Source organism: Heloderma suspectum, chromosome 1, assembly GCF_057233095.1.
Source record: "Heloderma suspectum isolate Gila_16-S chromosome 1, 16-S_ref, whole genome shotgun sequence".
Classification (NCBI taxonomy): Eukaryota; Metazoa; Chordata; class Lepidosauria; order Squamata; family Helodermatidae; genus Heloderma; species Heloderma suspectum.
The window spans coordinates 64,039,925-64,063,150 of NC_139458.1; the positions used below are offsets into that span (position 1 = coordinate 64,039,925).

Below are 23,226 nucleotides of genomic sequence, written 5' to 3' on the forward strand. Positions count from 1 at the left end.
AGATTAATATTACAACATTGGAAGCATAAATGTACACCTCCTATAATGCAATGGATTGAGAACTTAACAATGCTATCAGTATTTGAATGGGTGGTATATAGGCACCACCAGCAAACAGATAAATATTCAGATATTTGGTCTGCTTTTCTTGAAGCGTACGCATAATCTCCTAGGGGTTTTTAGAACGTTGTATTTAATGGAACGTTGATATTTCTATGGATGTAATTTTTTGACTTCTTTTTTTCTTCACAATTTGTTTTGTTAAAATCTTAATAAAAATTAATTTTAAAAAAGCACATCACGCATTTGACAAAGTGGGCTGAGTCCATGAAAGCTTATGCCATAATAAATTTGTTAGTCTCTAAAGTGCCACAACACTCTTTGTTGTTTATATTCTAAAAGTTGCCTAACGGTATTCCATGATTATTTCATTCTTAACCCTCTTGCTTTCATTTCACTGGTTCACACAGTGTCCCTAATTAATATAACCCTCAGTAGGAGGAGGGTGTAAGTTCTAATTTCTAATATCTAAACTTTGGAATGACAGCCTGTAAGGATAGTAGTTGCAACTTCATAAATCTCACAACAACCTTGTGATCTAGGTTACCTAAGAGTTGGTGATTTTCCTGAAGCCATTCAGTGAGCTTCATAAAAGGACAAATATTTAGGGCTGCATCCAATGTTATGCAAGTGAACTTCTGCTCGCACAATGGGACTTCCCCTTCCTCTTCCCTCCCTTGCACTTCCTTCGTGTGTCCCCCCACCCACCGGAGCAAATCTGGGGGTGGGGGAAGGACTGCAGGGAAGATGGAAAATCTGTTCCACCAGTAGTGCCCATTCCACTACCAGATAGACACAACTAGAAAATACACTTCATTTCAGCACACTATTTCCTCAAAATTATACTGGTTATGAGAGGCAGGTGTACAACAGCTAAAGCCAATTTTAGAACAAGATGGAAAACAAACTTCAGGTAGATTGCATACTAATATCCTGATCTTAAGCATGTTTACATGAAACTAAATTCCATTTAGTTTCATGAGTCTGATTAGAACTGCAGCCTGCATGTGTTTAAAAAATATTATTAATAATATATTAATTATGGTTAATTCAAAACTAGAGGAAAAACACTGCAAGCATAAATCCAGGTGAAAATATTTAGGATTGCACCAGTAATTGTTTATACAATCTTCCTGCACTAAGAAAGTATGATTAATTATTTCAAAATAATCACTGAAACATTAATCAATTTTATTTTTTGTAATCTTCTAGTAGCTGATACTGTACTATCTCCCACTGTCTATTATAATTCCTACTGCCTGTTATAATCTGAACATTTTATCCTAATATTTAAATGTATATATTGGACTTCCTCAGTCTTTCTTTTCAACTGATTTTTGTCTTCTTTGCATACACAAAAATATTCACACAATTCAGAAGTTATTGGCTTCAGGATAAATACAGAAAATGTGGTTCCTGATCATTCTGTTCTAATTATCCTGATCACTGGATAATTGTAAAAGTCATTGGACTGGATACAGACTGTCATACTTATAGTAGACCTATTAAATTAAATGAAACATAAGGTAGTCATGACTAACGTAAGTCCCACTGATTTTAGTGGGTCTAATGTAAGTATGACTAAATCTGGATCCAACCCATTCTTTGAATTTTACTTAGGGCGCAATACTGTGCATGTTTAGCCAGCATGGGTGGCTGGGGAATTCTGGGAGTTGTAGGACTTTTTTCTGTCTAAACATGCATAGGATGTTGCATGTGTGCAACATCCTTTCAGTTTGTGTGACGCAACAATACTTAGATTAAAACTACGCATTATGTTAATTGCATAGCGTGTTGCTGAGCCTCCTCTTAAAAATAAATAAATAATCCAATTGAGACATTTTATCTTAAGGTGAGGAGGTGGAATTTTGGGAAGCAAAGAAATGGGGGAATTTACTTCACCCCTGCTCTTGATCCGAACTGGGATTATGTGCACTTACTCTTGAATAAAAACAAAATAGGCTCAGTTACATGCTAGGCAATTAACGTAATGTGTAGCTTGACCTTTAGAGTGCAGTACCTTACACAGTTAGGCCAAACATGATACCACATATCAGATCTGGGGTCAAATCTTCCAGTGGTCAAATCTTTTTCTTGCTTAAAAGCAGCTGGAGTTTTGCTCCTCGGGCACCTTCCTATTTGGGAAAAGAGTGAAGCTGAGTTAGCTCAGTCCTGATGGAGGAGCAAAGGGGACTGACTCAGTTCAGCTTCAGTCTACCCAGGCGGTCCTGTGTGTGTGCTTTTCCTGGCCATGGAAAGCCTGTATGCACAGAAGCCACTCTGGCCAAGACACCAAGTGGAGGAGAAATCTTCCACCCTGCTCCTCAGTCAGGGTGGCTTTGCCTGCCCCATCTTCCCCTGTTGGAGAGGATGCGGAGTGGGCAAAGAACTTAGCATATCATTCACCCTCGGTAAGAGAAAATCCCCAATCGGTGATCGGAGATAACAGTGGCAATTCCACAGTGTGTCACTCTTCCTTCCAATTGGAGGTGTATAAAGGAAATCTCCCTGTTATCTCCAATCACAGATCGGAGATAACAGTGGATATTCCTTTCCCTGCCTCCTCCACAAGCCCCCCAGTAGCATCTAGGTGGCAGGGCTTGGTGAGGGGAGGGTCCCACAGAGAGAGTCAAAAACATTTCGGCTGCAGTCTTCTGCCCATTTACCTGGAAGTAAGCCCCACTGAGCGCCATGGAATTCACTGCCAGAATTAGGAAACAGATTGGCTCCAGTCACATGTTCTGCCCAGAAATTTGTTTTTGGTACCCGAACTGAGCTCATAGTTCTTTCACACACAAAAATCTACTCCTGGTTTTCCCCAAAAGCTTTCTTTGTTTCAGCAGCTTAATTTACACGAGGTGGAGGGGGAAGAGGATTTTTGTTGCTATTCTTAAAGAATTGGCAGTCAAACACTTGCCAATCTATTGTAAATCAACCTGAGAAATATGAGTAGATCTTGGTCTACCTTTTGCCCTTTCCTTCTTAACACTATGGCAGTATAGTAAATGATAAACTGTGGTTTATTATTACATGGACAAGCCTCAGGCTGTTGCACACCTTCCTCCCCTTTCCAGGGTGGTCGTGAGGAAGGGATCAGAGGTATCTATTCCGTATTCAGTTAACCACAATTTAGCATTATGTCTGAATGCTAAACTTTGGTTAATCTTAACTATTTTTTAAAAAAAAAACAAGCCAACTTCATAAACCACAGTTTGAAGTTGGCTTATTTCAGTAAACCACAGTAAAACTCATCCCAGTTTGGGTTCAGATGTAAAGCTAAACTGCAGTTAGATAAAAATAGAACAAAAGCTATTCTAATTTCCTCATAGCCAGGCTTGAGCAGGGAGGACTGCTGATGAGCCCAAGGTTAGTGTTCGCAACAATAAACCGTAGTTTATCGTTACGTCCAAATGCAGTCTACAGCTGCACTTGTTTGCAATGTAAATCTTGCCTCTTCCTCTACTTCCCCTTTCTCTCACATCCCATCTTGTAAAGTTTCTTCCATGCTGATAATTCTGAACATACGCCCCAGCACTGTGATTTGGCCAGGAGCAGGGGCATAAAAACATGTATTTTATCAGTTGTTGTATCCATTTGCATAAAAAAAACTAAAATAAAATAATCATTGTAAGCAAATAATAATTAGAGATAGCCTTTTGCAAATGAGGAATGGCTACATTTTCTCCACTGATGGGCTGGCTTTTGCATTGTTCTTAGCAAAGGATATCTGAAATGCAGTTGAACTATAAACTATGGATTATAATTATTTTTAAAAGAACAGCACCAATTGGCAAATTCATGCCAGTTTTTATCCTGTTGTCATCTTCTATTACTATCCAATATGAAATGATAGAATATGTTTGCAGCATCCTTTCAGGTGGATTTATATAATATGCAGAACAGTTTACTATGGGTTGGATCCAGCAAAATCCTCCCATCAACAGAAGGATTCTATCAGTGGGAACCTTTTGATACAGCAGGGCTTTTCCTCCAGCTGTATTCTCCAGAATATTCATTTAAAGCATCGTATAAATCAATTTGAATCATGCTGGTAGCTTGACTGTCTAGACTATGGCCAGTATCCAACAGTGGCAGTCCACAGATTCAAATAACTTGAACGGAGATCCACCGAATCTTTCCGTTGTGCACATTGTTGCCCCTTCCGCTTGCGCAACTTATTGTGCAAGCAGAATGTTCAAGTCGATGCACAATGGGTTGCACATCAGAATGCGCAAGCAGTTGCACAATGAGTTCTGCAAGAGTTATGTGCAAGCTGTTGCACAACAGGTTGCATAAGCATAATGCACAGCCACTTGTGCAGCTGTACTTACACAAGCGTAATGTTAGTTGAATTCTCTTCTTGCACATAGTTTGGAATGTTTCTACTAGTGCAACGCCATTTGCACTAACAGAATGACACAGTTGGATGCTGCCTTATAATTTTATGAGGACTATTTCAAAAGTGATACAAGGACTATCAGTTCTGTTTTACAGTTGAAACCTCAGTTGTTGCCACCTGTAGCAAATCATTGTCTTATGTCTTTTTAGGGAGTTATCCCAAATAAGCATTGATAGTATAATTAGAATACATTGCATGTGAGAGTGATAGTTTCATCTGAGTAATCTCGAGCAAAAATTCACCATTTATTTCAACGTTGATTTCTAAAGGTACAAATACACCAGTCAATTTGTATTCTTACATCATCATCTTAGAGCAGATAATTAAATTTGTAAGTTTGATGCATGTTCATTTATGTTGGGAACAGATTTATGTTTTGCTTTCTTCAGAAAATAACTCTTGGTAGGTGTGTTTGTAGAAAGTTTCATCCAGAAGTGATCTACCTTCTTTAAAAGTCAATTGAATATATACACAAAAAAATGGGCAGCTCCATCCCATCCTTTTTTGCTCAGAAAAAGTCCCGCAGAAGTCAATGGCATTTACTCCCAATTAAGTATGCATAAGTTTGCAGCCTTAGACACAAATGCTTTGTAAATATCAATGATGAAATGAAATAAAAGTTGAGAAAAGAAAAAATGGGTGAAGAAAGAAAAACAGGTATATAGTGGCTGAAGAATGGTGCATTTGCATCTACCATATCTGCCTGCGGTCCTTCTCGGTAACCCCCAGCCAAAGGAAGTGAGCCTTTTCTGCTGTGGCACCCCGGCTGTGGAATGAGCTCCCTATAGAGGTTCACCTGGCACTTACATTGTTCTCCTTCTGGCACTAGGCAAAGACCTTTTTATTCTCCCAGTATTTTAGCATTTTAGCTTCTCAGTCTTTTAGCTTTGGTGCTTTAAATCTGTATTTTAAATCTCTGCATTGCTGCTAGGTTTTACTCTGGTTGAACTGTTATATTGTGGTTTTAAGCGTTCATATTTTATATTGTTTTATGCCGCACTTTGTGGTTTTAATTTTTGTGAACTGCCCAGAGAGCTTCAGCTATTGGGCGGTATAGAAATGAAATACATATATAAATACTTTGGAGCCCTGTTCAGTTATTCTCCACATATAGCTTCTAGTGCTGTGCTGAACATTTGTCCCACATTTTTTCAACCATTCTCATTCAATTTGATAAAAGAGAAATTGCTTTCAAAAAGAAATTCAATACTGAAGAAATTTTGGAGAAATTCTCAAGGGCTGGGTTTGGGTTTCTTGGGCTTACCTTACTTAGGAGGTGGCCAAGGAATGAGCACAAGTGTCCTGTCTTTCATTGTACAATCATCTCTTTGGCAGCTTGTAGCCCCCTCAGCTCCTAACACTTCAACTGAAGTCCAGTGGAAGGCATCATGACCTAATTCCTCCCTTAGGGCTTTTTCAGATCAGGAAGTGCAGGCAGCCTGGGAGGCTAGCTGTGATTGGGTAAGCTCAAAAACACCACCAAAAGCAATTCAACATAATTTTATTTATTCATTCATTCATTCATTCATTCATTTCATTTCTATACTGCCCAATAGCCGGAGCTCTCTGGGCAGTTCACAAAAATTAAATTTATGACAGGACAGTCATAAATTATAGAACAGAACAGAACAGGCAGAACCATGGAAGCCCTGTTCATGGGGGAAGAAAACTTTCTGGAAGTTGGAGGACAGATTTTGGCAAAGCACTAACTCCACCTCATCCCTGGAGCTTGACACAACATTGCATTGTGGTGGATGGAAAATGGGGGCCAGCCTGCCAACACAGTTGATGCTATTGCAGCACAAAAAAACAAAAAACCCTTACCAAAAATGAAAGAATCTGTGCTACAAGCTCTGCCAGTGGGGAGCCCTACCTGTGAGAAACTGCTGAGAATTTCTCCTTCTCCTGGAGAAATTTGGTGAAATTATCTCCCAAATTCTCTGCCCACAAATAAGATGGAGAATTTTGAGAGACCATCTGCACACAGCTCTAGTAGCTTCTAAATGTGGAAAAGAGGACAGCCAGAACACACTGTTACCCCTGCCTCTGATGTTGTATGTGGCATTGGTGTGGGTATCTACATCAGGAAAGCCTAGGCATCTTTACAATTGGAACCCCCAATTGCACAGAGTACACATGTCCAGTGTATGTTTTCCCAATGCAGATGTCTGTGCCAACGTGCGGTTGGCACACTGCCACTCATAACTTTGGGATGGGGGCACAGTCCCACTGCCCCCTTCTCCGCACATAGAAACTGCGGAGAAGTTTCAACTGCGTGTGACAAACAACTGAATATAGATTAAGTAAGCGTACAGTTGGAGAAGATACAATTAGTAAACGTGAGAAGAGTGTGCATAGAAAAGTGACCAGGCTTTGAGTTATGAAAGTTTTCAGTCACTGCATAGATATTTGAACACTGAATGTGCTCACCTACCTCAAAAAGTGTACACTAGTTCAGGGATGGCCAACTGGTCCAAGCCATGTATTCCAAGGCTTCTTTTGAAACTGACCATAGTTTGTTTTAGACTACAGTTCCCTGTTCATATATAACAAGATAGGAATCTTTGAAAATGAGAGTCAGTCCTAGCAAAGGCTCCTGGTTGCACAACAGCAGGAGAAGGGACAGGAGAACACATGATTCCAACTTCACTCATGCACATAGTGCTAAACCATAATTTGTTGTTACATGTAAACCAGCCCACCCTGAATGAATCCATGAGATTATATAAAGATATTTCATCTGAATGCACCACCGTCTTATCTGACTTTGCATAAATGTGTAATGAAATGGTTAATAATAGAATCCTTGCTAATAGAAAACGTCTTATGTGGTGCCCCCCACACCCTGATTCTAGAAACTCCTTTATTATGTCATTTATTGGATGCAGTTCTTTGGTATAGTCACAGGTATATATGTGTTAATATGTCCAGAGGTTTATAATGTAGATGAGCTAGCTATTTAATTATTAAAATGCAGAACAAATAGAATTGATTATGGAAAAGGAAATTGCGAAGCATCATAATGCCAGTGTTTTTCTAATGAATGGTGCACACGTATCAGAGCATGCATGAAGATTAACACATGTAAAGAATCTATATGCTACACTCAATAGCTAAACTGATTTTCTGTTTTAAAATATCTAGGTTCTGAATACAAAACTTCAAAGGAAGTCAGACCTATGTTTATCCCTCTTATATGTCAGAGTTTAAATGTAATGTTTTATGTATACAGTCATCATGACAGTTGAAAGAGCTATGAGGAAAAGCAATTATATAATTTCTTCAGGTATTAAGTAGAAAGGATAAAGGCTTTTAGAAACCATAGAACTGTTTTAATAATTGTATCACCTGAAGTTGAGCTGCAAAATTATGTCCTAATTATTTCTAATAAGTAATTAACTATATAAATGTATAGGCTATCAAAGATTTTTAGAAATTATTTTTCTTTGATTTTTTTACACACACACACACACACACACAAACACCCCATCATTTTCTATTTTAGCAGTTTCCACAATTTAAACATTACATTCTTATTGTTTGCTTTCTGTTATATTAGTAGTGTGTGTTTTGCAATTCTAATCTTCACATTTTTCTTTCTTTATCACTGAAGTAAGCCTTTTGAAGCCGAGGAATTTTTCACAGCAATATTGACAGTGTTCACATTTGCATGATGACAGCCAAGGAATGGAGCAGTAATTTTTGAAATTGCAGAAGTATTTAGAACACTGATAAAAGCTGAAATATATTTTTGATGGATTGAAGTTAAGCATACATGATTTTTCCTGCTGTCAAAAGGCTCTGAATTTAGTGAATATTTGCCTGCTGTGAGAATGCAAGATTAACATCACAACCATCACCCGGGCACCCAAACCCTGCAATTTAATAGCTTTTTAGGTTCTTTCCTTTTTCTAAACAGCAATTAATCTCATTTTAGTACAATTTTCTCGTTTCTGAAGTTGCTCATTGAATCGCTGTTTTGTTCATATTTGGCTTCAGCTCCTCTGCATAGTCATTAAAGTCCCAATTAATGTCACCTTTAGCTGAAGAGTACTCATTTTTATTGAGAAAATGACAGTTGCTGCCATGAGTAGTGCAGTGTAATATACATTAATTGCCCTGTAACACTGGTAATTACGAGTTTTTCAAGCCTCTCAGTAAACTGTCATGCCTAGACAAGACTGTGCTAAAATAGATTACTCATTAGGGAGACCTGTCCTGTTTTCTGTTGGGTTCTTAGTATTGGTTTTAAAAAAATCTTGAGCTTGAACAAATAGTTGCCAAAAGCAATTTCCTACAACAACTTGCTTCTGTTGGGTTCTCCACCCGTCACTTAAGTCTGCGGTCAGCAAACAGACAGGGTGCAGCACACTCAAGAGATGTTGAGATTTGGACAGATTTTGTGCAGTACAAAGGAATACGCGTAACAGTCCTTAATTCAGTGCCATATTTATCTGTGTTAAAACAGATATGTATTACACTGTGAAACAACAATTGGTGCTGAAAGTGGTTAGAAAAAATAATAGTATCATTCACTGTCAGCTATATTGAACTTAGCCAAATAGTTCTAAATGAAGAAATTAGCAGGTCTCTAAAAGAATAGTGCATTTGAGCACTTCGGGGTGTATCTCCTACATTTTTAGATTATATAGCTGGAGAATATTGTGCTAATTCTGTGAGTGAAATAATTGGCTCTCAGTATCAGCCTTCAATATATGTTGTTAAATATATGTCACACCACCAACAGTGCTAAAAAAATCAGGTGCTTCTAATTTCCGAATGAATGTATTTTCCTCTCTTTATTTCTTGAGCACTTCTTGGGGGGGGTGTAACATGAAGTAATCGCTTCTAAAGCCATTGCAGTGCTGAACTGAAACCTTTGTTTTATCTTTGTTATAACACCTGCTTTAGGCAATCTGCTCCTTTTTTCTCTCCAAATGAATTTTGTCACAGCCTTTCATATTCTCTTGTAGCGATGAGCTAATGAAAGTAGATAGTACCATTTGTGCTGACCAGGTATCAACTGCCAGCATACAGCTGAGGATAGTTTAAAGAAATAAATAAAATATAGCATTATATCACTGATTTACCCATTACACGACATTAATAGTGAGAGACCTTGGTGTGTTTATCTGTTTGTATTGGTGTGCATTTATCGAATTGTTTATGACAAGACTAATTGGGGTAATTGTAGACACTGAAATTACCTGTCAACTATATGTAACCACACTCCCTTTCTTTCTGACAAATGATGACAACTGAGGGACCCCGTAGCATTACTCATGATGGCTTTTCGAGTGGTAATAAGGACAATAGGGGCCTTGGCTAATTTGACATGGACAGCCTTCACAACAAGAAGCCAGCTAAATGACTTGTCAGTAGGGGAAAGAAGTCGGAAAAGTAATGGAGTCCCCCATGGCGCTCTGACAGGGAGATGAGGCAATTTCAACGGAAAGTGAAAAGGCTTCAGTTTGTCAAGTATTTAGAACAATCAGAGAACAGCTAGAGGCTGGAACCTGACAATAAATTTGTGAACCATGGTAGCAGTTTCATATAGGTCAGTTATTTCATAATGGTTATGCAGCTTTTAGAGGTTTCTGCTTTCGTAGTGTAGTTCACATCCACCAACTGGTGCTTTGTCACCTTAAATTTGTGCTTTGCTTTTACACAGTAGGAATAATAGTTAAGGTTACAGAGTAACAGAAGTGTAAGACAGTGTGGCTTTCAGACCCCAATGTGCTGAAAAATAAACAAGAATCTAGACAGCAATACTGTGGTAGCATCCATTACAAGCCAGTGGTGTTAACACATTTGTTAAAGTAGTGGTCTGCAACTTTTTTTGTGGAAATGGAAACATTTCTAATTCATGTTTTATTTAAAAGCTTTCCTTTTTCATCTTTTCACACTGCTGTATGGGTTTTGTTTAAATTGTAAAGCTCAATTCCTCAGCCTTGAAATGTACTGCAATTTTTATGGTTTTGATGGTTACGGAGATGTGACTATAACATAAACGTGAGTTGAATTTTTGTTTAATGTTTTGCTAAAAAAAAAAAAACAACCCTGAAGAATTATATAGATCCAAAGTATTTTTATTCTGAGATTTCAGAAATCTTTTTTCTCCCTATTGTTGTATCTATAGTTTTGACTTTCACATTATTGTGAATAGAGAATAAATTTAATATATCAGTAATTTTTGTGTGATCTTCCCTTAGATTTAGTAAGCACTTTTCCAAAGTAATCTGGAACTATCTATGTTAGATACAACTGTCTATTTGCATTTATCCTATATACTACTAATAGTGGACTCATTCTCTTGAGTGTGAATACTTATATAGCCAAAACGGTACCATCCATGGACAACAGGGAGGTACAAGCAGGCGCGGGAAAACCCCAAGGTTTGCAGAGGTACAAAAAAACTTTAGGGGCAGGGGAAATTAAGGGAAACCCCCCAACATTACATAATGAGGACTAAGCACGTTCAGTGGGCATGGAACGATGGCTGACTCTTGGAGGAGGAATACAATGAACTATCCTGGAAGAGGGTATGACTGGCTGGCTGGAACACTGAATAGGAGCACTCCACACTGCAACATTTTGTTGCAGGTCCTATGTATTATTATTAAACATTATTATTATTCTTATTAACCTTTTTTTACATCTGGGTGATTCACAAAAAATGAAAACTATAAAATACAGTATGATAAAAACCTAATATTAAAGCTTTAAAAGTTTAAAACAAAATCAAATTAAAAATCTATCTTTAAAACAGTGTTTTGCCATTCTTTTTGCCTTCCTCCTGTGTAGGAGTGACCTGCCAGCATATTTCAGAGCTATACAAAGATTTTAAGCCTTGTCTCCTATACCTAAGTCCAGCATTTTGTCTGTTCCACAAGACTTCTTCCTGTGATCTTTTTTTTTCTGAACATACTGCAACTTGATTTGCATGAAGAACCTAATTGCAGAAACATTTAATACAACACTGCTGTCAAATAAATTGTTGTTGTTTTGCTGCTTTTGATTAAAAGCCTTTCAATAGGTACTTTAATATGTGTGCCTATTATTTTGTTGTACACCCATATGTTCATATTATACTGTGCTGTGAACCTATAATATTATACAGATTGATAGCGTGGTATAATACAAATGATGTTATGAACCCACACCATGAGTTCAGAGAATACAGAATTACAAACCCATATGTATAACCCTCCTATATATGCGTGCACGCACGCACACACAGATGGATGGATGGATCTAGAGATCCTGTGAACAGAAAGGAAAACACTCACTGGAGTAGGGGAGAAGATTTTTGCCAATTTCCTCCTGCACTACCTCCTCTTCCCCAAAGGTGCTCCGGAGGGCATGTGTGTCTGCACAGTTCATTAGTATGTTACTGCCTTATACCAAGTCAGACAATTGGTTCAGCTGTCCAGAGTTTTAGACAGGAATCTTTCCCAACCCGATATGAAGTTGTCAGGGATTGAACCTGGGATCCTTTACATGCAAAGCATGTGCTCTACCAGTGATCTACAACTCTTATGCCTCAAACCAAGCAAATAAAAAAGTAAGCAAATACTCCAGTCTGGGTCCATCTGGTGAAAAGAATCTTTTAAGTTATCAGGCAATCCCAGCCCTGCTGTGGTGTTTAGTGGGTAAGTGTGTTAGCCTAAATTTACTTATTTGTTTTATTTATTATTACATTTATATCCTGCCTTTTTTCCTCTGTAAGGAACCCAAGGCAGTGTACATAATCTTCCTCTTCTCCATTTTACAACAACAACCCTATGAGGTAGGTTGGGCTGAGAGTCTGTGACTGGCACAAAGTCACCCAGGGAGCTTCCATGGCTGAGTGAGGACTAGAACACGGATCTCCCAACTCCCAGTCCAGCACTCTAACCACTACACCACACTAAAGATAACACTTCAGATTCCAGCAACATGAGAACAGAGAGGGAAATGACTTCATTGTTGTCTGATCATCAGAACCTACTAGCCTGCCCATCTCATTTCCAGAAAATCCTGTTTAGAACATTGGTCCTGTGAAATCCAAGCAATGCTGATGCTTTTTGCTCTACAGGAGAAGCCAAAACAAGGTTCCATAATTGCAGGCTACATGAAAGTCTGTAACAAGTATGCAGCATCATACCAGCACCCAGTATCAGTGAGTATCTGTTGCAGTACCTGGCTGGGTTACCTAGTTGGAAAATGCAAGCAGTCCTCTCAGAAGGTTGGCTGTACTCTTCAATAGGGGCCGCGGTGGCTTAGTGGTTAAGACGCTGAATTGCAGACCGGAAGGTCAGCAGCACAGCAGTTTGAGACCCGAGTGCCGCGTGACGGAGTAAGCTCCCGTCTTCAGTCCCAGCTTCTGCCAACCTAGCAGTTCGAAAGCAAGAAATTGCAAGGAGATAAATAGGTACCGCTTCGGCGGGAAAGGTAACAGCGTTCCGTGCACCTCGGTGTTCAGTCATGCCGGAAGCATCTTCAGACAGCGCTGGCTCTTCGGCTTAGAAATGGAGATGAGCACCACACCCTAGAGTCGGACACGACTGGTTGGGGACACCTTTACCTTTTTTACTCTTCAGTGGGGCGGGGGGGGGGGGAGAGAGAACTACACGAACCAAGAACCCACCAGAACGTTTGTATCCCTCAGTCGTGAAATGCACCTACAGAGGCCATGTGTAAATTAGCCCAGGGTATTATATTATCATCATCATCACTTACAAAGCATCTCAAACTTTCTAAGTATTGTACAGAGTTTTAAAAGTGAGATAGGCGCTGTGTATAGGCTCACTATCTAAGAAAAATGGAGTGGTGAAGGAAGAGGAAAGCAATTACTAGAGCAGGGTTCTTTCTGGCTGGGAGGGAAAAATCAAGCTCCCCGCACCTGCTCCTTCTGTAGCTGAAGGATGAGATCACGCCGGGCTTCTCCTGCTTGAAGTGAGTGCAGCCTCTGCCAGTGGCAGAGGCCAGAGTGTGCTTGCTTTCTGCTCTTCAGTCCCAGGACAACTAGTGCTGAATACTTGGAATTTAACTTTATTCAGTAATGACAATATTAATTTAATCATATAAGCTGCTGTGCAGCAGAGTAGGTCATAGCATTGGGCATTTGGCTCCCACTGCTAGGTATTTGCTGTTGTAGATGTTAGCATTTATCTCGCAAACTTCATGATTAATTTAATAGGTCAAAATTGGGGCAGTATCATATGCTGCCCCCTCACTAGTGGGATCTAGTTCTAGCACAACAGAAAGCTAGCTGTTCCTGAAACAACCAGAAACACTCATTTCCAGAATGGGGCAGGTGAGTGTAGCTCAGGGAAGGAAACTCTGATGACCTCATCCATTCTGGAAATGAGTGTTCGCTCAATTCTGCAGTCTGTAGGAAGCCCTAGTTTCTGTTGTGCTAGTAGTGTGTCCCGCTGGTGTAACAGAAACAGTGGGAGCACATAAGCAATATAGGATGCTGCCCTGGGTTTGGATTCAGATAAAGTTATTCTTGTTAGCAAGAATATTGGTATTTTAATTATTGGGGAGAGCAATCTTATGGCCCCTAGACAGCGTCTGGGGGGGGGGGATAGGATTGTTCGGTTTCTGGGCTCTGAGAAACAGGGCTCTGACCTCAGAGCCCATAAGCCATGCTCCCCTCCCCCTTGTAGCCAGTGCGGTTTGGGCTATGTGTCTCTGCTCGGAAATGGAGCGTGGAGATGGAAAAAGGGGGAGTTCCTGGGGCCAGGGAGGGGAGGAGACAGGCATCAGCCATATGACGTTTCCTATGGCCGCCCCAGCCTCCTTCCTTCCCCCTCTGAACTGCCACTGCTAGACAGGTGAAATTGCCCATGTAGCAGAAATGCAGGGCGGCTGGCCTTGCATTGGATACTCAGCAACCTCCAAGTTTGGAGGCTGCCAACTGTCTTCATAGGATTGAACCTTAAACTGTTTAACATTATGTTGATGAAACAAATCAGAGCCACCTTAAATTTGATCATAAAAATGTATGTCTTGCACATCCGTATTATCTCTTTTTTGCTGTGTGTGTGTTTCCCATGTATGTTTCAGGTCTAACATTAATTTCTCTATGCCTGTGGACTTTCTCTTGTTCTTCCTTTATTAAAGTTTTTTTTCACTGTGATGGGCGATTTTTACTGGCAAAACATAATATTGTGTTAATAGTGATGTTAAGAAAGTAATTTGTATTCTCTGTGGTAGCTGATGATTCATATTTCATAGATTAGGTCAGAACTCTACCAACTGTTTGCTTTGGGAAGGTTTTTTTTTTACAAGTAGTAAATGAATGGTGTCTTAGTTGATGTACACTCAGGGACAGAAATATTGGAACAAGGAAAACTGTTTTGGCAGTTGGCCTCTGCACACCACCACATTGAAGTTGAAAGGAAACACACCCAGATGGGAGTGAAGTCAGGACTTTCAGCTGTAATTCAAGGGGTGTGACAGAAGTGGGGCACTAACCATGCAGGAAGTACAGCCAGTGGCATACACATACCCCCATCATTGGTGGCTCATAAGTAATGGAACAAACCGACATCATTTCAAACTTAAGGATCGCCTTTAATACCTGGATGAAAATCCTTTGCAGGCAATGACTGCCTGAAGTCTGGAACCCAGGGACATGACCAAATGCTGAGTTTCCTCCCTCGAGATGCTTTGCCAGGCCTTTACTGCAGCTGCCTTCAGCTGCTGCTAGTTTGTGGGTCTTTCTGCCTTCAGTCTTGTCTTCAGTAAGGGAAAAGCATGCCCTATTGGGTTGAGATCAGGTGACTGACTTGGCCATTGAAGAACATCCCACTTCTTTGCCTTGAGAAAATCTTGGGTAGCTTTGGCTGTATGTTTTGGGTCATTATCCATCTGCAATATGAAGCGACGTCCTATCAGTTTGGCAGCATTCGGCTGAATCTGAGCAGAAAGTATAGCCCTATACACTTCAGAATTCACCCTGCTGCTTTCAACAGCAGTCAGGTCATCAATAAACACGAGTGACCTGGTTCTGTTGGCAGCCATACATGCCCATGCCATAACACTGCACCATGTTTGACAGATGATGTGATATGCTTTGGATCATGAGCTGTTCCTTTCCTTCTCCGTACTTTTCTCTTCCCATCATCCTGGTACAAGTTAATCTTGGTTTCATCAGTCCAAAGAATCTTATTCCAGAACTGGGCAGGCTTTTTTAGGTGTTTGCTGGCAAAGGCTAATCTGGCCTTTCGGTTCTTTAGTGTTACCAGTGGTTTGCACCTTGCTGTGAAGCCCATGTATTTACATTCATAAAGCCATCTCTTGACTGTAGATGTTGACAGTTACATGCCTACCTCCGCAAGAGCGTTCTTGACCTGGCTAGATGTTGTGAAAGGGTTCCTCTTCACCCTGAGCAGCATTCTGGTCATCCACTTTAGTTGCTTTCCATGGTCTGCCAGGCCTTTTGCTGTTGCTGAGCTTGCCAGTTAATTCCTTCTTTTTTCAGGATGTTCCAAACTGTTGATTTGGCCACTCCCAATGTTTTTGCTATCTCTCTGATGGGTTTATTTTGTTTCCTCTGACTAATGATGGCCTCCTTCACTCTCATGGACACCTCTTTGGACCTCATGTTGGGAGTTCCAGTGAACAGCTACCAAATGCAAATGTAACACTCAGAACCACCTTTTATCTGCTTGATTGGCCATGGGGTACCCAGGAAACAGGCCACACCTGGCCATGCAGCTGCTTGTCAGCCATTCGTTCCATTACTTATGAGCCACCAATGATGGGGATGTGTGTATGCCACTGGCTGTCCTTCCTGAATGGTTAGTGCCCCACTTTTGTCAAACCCCTTGCATTACAGCTGAAAGTCCTGACTTCGCTCCCATCTGGGTGTGCTTCCTTTCAACTTCAGTGTGGTGGTGTACAGAGGCCAACTGCCAAAACAGTTATCCTTGTTCCAATATTTCTGGTCCTGACTGTATATCTGGAGGGAAATTTGTCCACATATACTAATCAACAAAAACAAGGAAGAAGTAGTTTCAAGGAGTCAAACAAAACCCAAACGTAGACCCATAATTGTACCAAAGCTTAGCGTTTCTTGAACTAGAACTAGAACATACACTCTTTGGAAGTGTCTGTTGAACTGAAATCACAACTGAATTGTGATTTCTGCAGTCTTAAAAAGTGGCTAAGAAATCCATTAAATAAATAAATACATTTTAATGTAAGAAATATTGAGGTTATTGCTGCATCTCCCACCCTTTCTGCCCACCCTCTTCTCTGACTCCTCTAGCAAGCAAGTTGTACCCCACAGGATGCAAGGGGAGAGACCAGTGGGGGGTCAGGTAGGAGGTGCAGCAGCCCTTTCCTACTGCCTCAGAACTTCGAAAGGGACTGGGAGGGTTGTAATTTGGGTACACTTCTGGCTCCAGTCACAATGAGTGATGGGCACACCCACACACCCACAATGATATCTGGAAGGATATTTATTTTGGGTTTTCCAACTTTAAAGCCTGTAACTAGCAGGCATGATAGAGGGATACTGCTTTAAGGCTACAGTCCACTATACTACATAAAGAAGCTAGTGGAATGTAGAGGAGACTGTATATAACTGTTGTTATGTATGGTTTATTTTGTGTGGCCTCTGTGAGGCAATAATTCATCTGAGTAGGCCTGAGGCCTTATTTTGTTACTGCCAAAGGCCTGTGTAGCAGTTGCTGAGTGATGCTCTGAAGGGGAAGGGAGAGACAGTTGCTTTGATTAGATGGGGCCTGGATCAGGTAAATTCCATTCTGATTGGCTGGGGATTCAAGCTAGGTAGAAAGGAGCAGTTGGGAAATGTCAGTGAAGGAGTTGACTGTTAAGTTAGTGTGTGGGAGTCTGAGAGGCAGAAGGATTGCTGGTTGATGTATGTGGTGATATAGAAGGACTAAGAGAAAGCTGAGGAGAAAGTGAATAGCTAAGGCCTGAATAGTGTTATTCCTTCTCTGTAGGATAACTTTATGTGGCTGTGGAAGATCAGGAGTAAGGAGCAGGTGGATGTGTTATGCCAGGAGGCCGCCCTAAGTTCTTGCTAGAAGATTAAACAAGCAGGCAGTAAAAACCCAGATAAACTGGCTAAGCAGCCAGAAATGCAACAGGAGGAGCTTTGGTATCAGAGGAACACTGAATCCAGAAGCTGGACCTGGTTGTAAGTACATTTGGCTGGGACTGAGGTTTAGGGATTTTGGCCTGAGGTAAGAGAAGTCATTAGGGGCTTGTAATAGCAATATTGCCTTTTGAGTCCTTAAGAATTGTCACTAAGCAGTCTTTTGAAAACCCCAAAGTAAATATTAGTAATGCCTTATGTACAAAATATCTCTTTAATAAATTACTTGTTTAAAAGTTCATTTTGTCTCAAGTGTTGGTGCCCATCTCATGCCAGGGAGAGCAATTATGTGGCCCCTAGGCAGCATCTGGGGGACCATAGGATACTTTGGATTCCTGGATCCAAGATCAGAGACAAAGCTCCAACCAAAGAACCGGGAATCTGTGCTCCCTGGCCCCTTCCAGTACCCCTTACAGCTGGCACGGAGAGAACTGTGCTGGCTGGCTCTCCAAGGTTGGAAAAATGACCTCAGAGAGGGGGTAGAGGTGGTGTTTCAGAGGGCGAGGAGGGAGAGGACTGGAGAAGCCAGGATACAAGCTATCCCGAGGCCTTCCAAGCCTTCCTTCCCCCTTTGAAGCACCCCAGCTAGACGGGCACAAAAGCCTACCCAGCAAAAATGCAGAGGAAGTGGAGCGGCAGAAGCGACAGTTGCCTCCACTGCTCCTCCCACTCTGCATCGGTGCTCTTAAGCATCCAGTGTAGAAGTAAGACAATTGCGCATAATCCTCCTATACCAGCTACTAGGAGGTTTTAAAGTAATTTAACAGAATTGGTGGCAACGAAAAAGTGTCACCTTGGGGAACCCTGAGTTATACTGGCAGAGAATTCCTTAGACCATGAAATGTAAACATTTGCTATAAATAAGAAATCCCATAGGTAGGATTGCCCAGTGAAGGAGCAGTTCCTACATAGGTGGTGGCAGCTCTGGAGAGAAGAAATAACCCATACACATACACGCACCAATGGGGTTTATTCCCAGGTAAGTGTATATAGGAATGTTGGGTCCCTCATGCTCTTTAGAACAGGCCATGGAGATAGTATTAATTCAATCATTCCTTTTCTGATGGTATTGAAGCAGCCATATTATATTATAATGAATCTGATTTGTTAAATAAAAATGAATTATTTTATTTGTATTCAGAAACAGATGTCTTTATACTTGAAAACAAAAGAATAATTAAATATAAGAATGCATAATGGTTTGGATCCAATTGTGCCCTTAATCTAGCAGAAAACCTCTTACACTCGAGAGTAATTTCCAAACTAATGGAAGAGTATTACATGAGGAAAGTAACCCCACATCAAGATAAGTTCTTCCATTTGCACAAGCCCTTTTCGAGACTTTTTAAAGGCCCACTAGAATTTATATGCTACAACCTGTATCTTCCTTATTCACCATGTTTAACATACTATAATGCAACTCTCAATATATTGTGGCACTCCAGTTTATATTGTTTATATTGTTCTCCTTCCACTCACAATTCTTTAGATTCAAGCCAGAATATGCTTCCTTATTCTAATTCTTGCTAGGGTTGTTCATACTTTATAATCAAATAGTGGCCTAAAACATTGCTAAGAAAACAATGTAAAATTTGTTAATTTGGGAGTTGTTAAGGCTGAAATCCTAGTCACACTTCCTCAGAGTAAGACCCATTGAATTCGATGGGACTTCTAAATACATATGTATAGGATTCTGCTGTTAATAACATTTAGCATATACTGTGTGTGTGTGTGTGTATTGTGTGCGTGTGTGTTTGTGTGTGTGTATATATATATATGTATGTATGTGGGTGTATGTATATAGTGTGTGTGTATGTGTGTGTGGAGAGAGGGGGGATAGAATATTATATAATATCCCATATATATGGCATATTAGAAATATTAATGATCTGTGTCTCTTTTTACTATTTTGATTACATTCTTGTATTTGCAAAGTCATTTTTTCCATTAATCTTTTTTAAGGGGAAAGGAGTTCATTGGATATAGTAAAACCTATTTATCTAATAGGTGGCATATGTTGTAGAGAAACACACAACATCCTCATTTCCTCTAGATCAATCAACCATGAAATAATTAACTGAACTTTTTGTTTTTCCAGCAGATTTTAAAGAAATACAATACAATTGAATTTGTCCAGGTTTTTAAGTGGGGAGTTGCAGGGGGGACATAAAAGATGTGACCTAAGCATTTTATCTGGCCACATTCTCTTTTAACTGTTAAAATATCCTGAAGCACTCGATCACATTGCACTTTAATTTTAAAGCCATGTGTTCTATTAGTGAACGGCACATGTTATTGATTTGCACTCAGGGTTCCAGTCTGTTTACCAGAATGCAAGGCTGGCATGTACACGGTCTCATCTAGGTTAAAAGGTCTAGAGTCGACATCTTTCTGAAACTTTACTCTTGTGAAAACTAGAAGCTCTGATTAGCTCTGCCAGCAGCCAATTGTATGGTTTCTTACTGCCACTGATTATATTAGCTTCACATTTATCAACTGCACAGACGAACACTTAACCTATTAACATGAGTGTTTGTTTATTTAATGGCAGCTGCTATCCTCATAAGAGTTGGTCCAGAGTAGTGGAGTATATCCTGAAGGGATTTCTCCTCCACTTGTTTAAATTTCTGAGGAACTTTTCACACAATACTTTTTTCAGCTGTATGCCTGAAAAAAATTAAATGTATGATTGAAAATGTGTGACTATAACAAATGTGTTTGCAAGCACATGTTTCATACAGGTACATTTGTCAGAAAGTAGTATCCAACAGGGTCACTGCACTCTCACCGATTCCATTGCACAAACAGGACCCACCACTTGTGCAACAGGGATTTAGTGCTTCATAAAGCAAGCCTTGAAATGACCAGAAACACCCGTTTCTAGATAAGGACACACCAGTGGAGCTTTATTCAAGCTTCACTGACCTGCCCCATTTCAGAAACAACTGTTTCTGTTCATTCCCAGTTCCTATCCAAAGCACTAAATCCCCATTGCACAATGATGGGTTCTGCTGGCACTTGGACAACATTGGATACTGCCCAGAGAACTGGAATTAACTGCAGCTTCCTGTTGAGTATACAGTTGGTTGCAAACTTGAGTTTGATTCTATATATTATATGAAACAACCCTTATATAGACAGCTCTGTAAAAATATTAAATCCTAAACCATTAATATCAGTGGAAGTTTTGCCACTGGCTTATGTGACATGTTGATTTCACTTTGAGATACTATTTAATTCATGGATGCTTGTACATAGTAGGTTAAATCCCACACGTACAATGGGACTTCCTTCCTCCTGCAGCCCTCTGAGCTCCCCACAAATCTATTCCAGGGGGTTTCTCAGTCCTTGGGTGTGTGTGTATGATTTTCAGGGTGTGTGGGGGGGGGGAATCCCCCCCCCCTCGGTTTCACAGATGGAAGCAGTTCTGTCAGTGGAATAACACCACTGAATTTTCAACCCTCAGAAATTAATTTGACTTTTTTTAAAAAAAAGAAGTGGTCTTTAACACAAATCAGAAGGCAGATTAATGGTTGTTTATCTCTATATATAAGCCAGTGTATTGCATCTATAATTGATCCTGATGTGAAGTTTAGGAGCTATCAATGTGCTTTGGAAGCCTTGGGTTATGTTGGAGACATGCTAAAACAATGAATTATATCAGTGGTTCATATTACTTCCTTATCAGTGGTTGATATGAACCAGTGCATTTCAGATAGGGCAGGGAAAAACCTTTTCACATGTACATGAAATGCAAAACTGCATTTGTTTAAAGAGACTGTTAAAGGTAGATTGAAATTTGACATTACATGTGGACGGAATGATGAATCAGAGTCTAATACAAGCATAGTATTAAGAAAAATAGATGCTTTTGTTAGGAAAGCCCTTTATTTGCTTATGAAAGCCTTGCTGATCGGTATGAAAAATCTAAAACCCCACAAAAAATGTACTAACCCATTTTACTGGAGGACAGGAGGTATAGCAGATTGTAGGATTGTGTTTGGCTTACAAGCTTTAGGAGACACTGGCTGCATTTAGGTTATGAATGAACACTGTGCTCACACAATCTCATGTCCTCCCCTCCCTTCTTCACACAAGACTTAATTAATTACTTCCAGTTTTAATCAAACCAAAGTTTGCCATTATGTCCACAGCAGAAAACAATGGTTTGAGTAATCCCCTCAAACTATGATTGTAAATTGTAGTTTGATCCTGGTTTGCAATCCTGGTTTGGCTGAATCACTTAAACAGTCATTTGCTGGTTTGGACATAACTAGATATCAACCCTGAGTGCTCACTGGAAGGACAGATACTGAAACTCAAATATTTTGGCCACCTAACGCGAAGAGAAAACTCTCTGGAAAAGACCCTGATGCTGGGAAAGACTGAAGGCAAAAGGAGAAGGGGACAGCAGAGGATGAGATGGCTAGATAGCATCACTGATACAATGAATATGGACTTGAGCATGCTCCAGGAGAGAGCACAGGACAGGAAGGCCTGGCGTGCTATGGTCCATGGGGTCACGAAGAGTTGGACACGACTGAATGACTGAACAACAACAACAAGATATAATGATTTGAATGAAACAGGAGGCAATGAATTAAGCACCTGCAAAGGATGGGAGGTGGGAGCACTTGTTCACAGTCATGGTTTGGGGTATCATCTGAATGCAAACACTATTTCTTTTGCATATAGTTAGCAAATACAAGTAAGTACGTAGGCGTTTCACCACATAAAACCTCTTTTGTCCATAAGCATAGGAAATACATGTTGGCAGTTTTCTCAAACTGCTTACTGTTCTATTAGTAGTGTGGATTAGTTGTTTTATATAGTGTTTTAAGAATTGGCTTTTATTTGCTAGCTTGTAGAGGAAGGGTGGGCAACATGCAGCCTGCATGCTGCATCAAGCCCCTATCATGCCTATTTAAAAAAAAGGGGAAGGGGAAGTTGCGATTATGGTATAGAAGCTTAGATGGGACAAATTTAGCTTGCTCCAAGCTAAATTTGGAAGCAAACTAAATTTGGCCAACCTAAGCCCCCAAGGCAGCTATGGAGACTTAGAATGGACACATTTAGCTTGTTTTTTTAAATTTCCTCACCTTTTTTCCTGATATGCAGCAGGTGGTTGGCAGGAGTGTGGCCCGCAGTGAGTTTGAGAGGGGAGAAACTGGCCCATGGACTGCCCAAGGTTGCCTATCCCTGTTGTACAGCCTGTTGACCCAAAGAAGGAAAGATAATAAATAAATATATCCCACGGTTTACACTTCATAATTCTATTTTAGCTCAGCCATACCATAGAATTCTGTGTAGCCTAAACATAGAGAAGATCAATCAGCTAATTTCCCCAAGACTGATGACATGCTAAAGCAGTGTTACTTGTAAATCACATGAAACCATGGAAAGTTTCAGTGGTTTAATTTTATGTGATCAAAAAAGCATCCAAAAAACCCATCACCTCTAAGATTTTCAAGTCTCCTAAGGATAAGTGGAGGTGACGGACTCGACCTTGGGGGAGCTAGGGGTGGCGACAGCCGACAGGAAGCTCTGGCGTGGGCTGGTCCATGAAGTCACGAAGAGTCGGAAGCGACTGACCGAATAAAAACAAAGGATAAGTATTTTTAAGAACAGTATTTAAAAGCAAAAGCCTCTT

The 23,226-nt window shown here is 40.2% G+C and overlaps 1 protein-coding gene and 1 long non-coding RNA gene across 5 annotated transcripts in view; one reads left to right on the forward strand and one right to left on the reverse strand.

Moving 5' to 3' along the window:
- LOC146357293 (uncharacterized) overlaps positions 1-23,226 on the reverse strand; it is a 534,301-nt gene that overhangs the window by 424,889 nt on the left and 86,186 nt on the right. For 2 of the 4 annotated variants that reach the window (XR_014789207.1, XR_014789208.1), the window contains exons 5-7: positions 23,032-23,163; positions 22,676-22,787; positions 2,766-12,832 (exon numbers count right to left, since the gene is read on the reverse strand). This is a non-coding gene — a long non-coding RNA (uncharacterized LOC146357293). Of the gene's footprint in view, positions 1-2,765; positions 12,833-22,675; positions 22,788-23,031; positions 23,164-23,226 lie in introns of those variants that run through there. The other 2 variants (XR_014789209.1, XR_014789215.1) reach the window with 2 other exon arrangements.
- Positions 1-23,226, forward strand: part of CDIN1 (CDAN1 interacting nuclease 1) — a 186,995-nt gene that overhangs the window by 151,841 nt on the left and 11,928 nt on the right. The gene's annotated exons all lie outside the window — the stretch shown is intronic.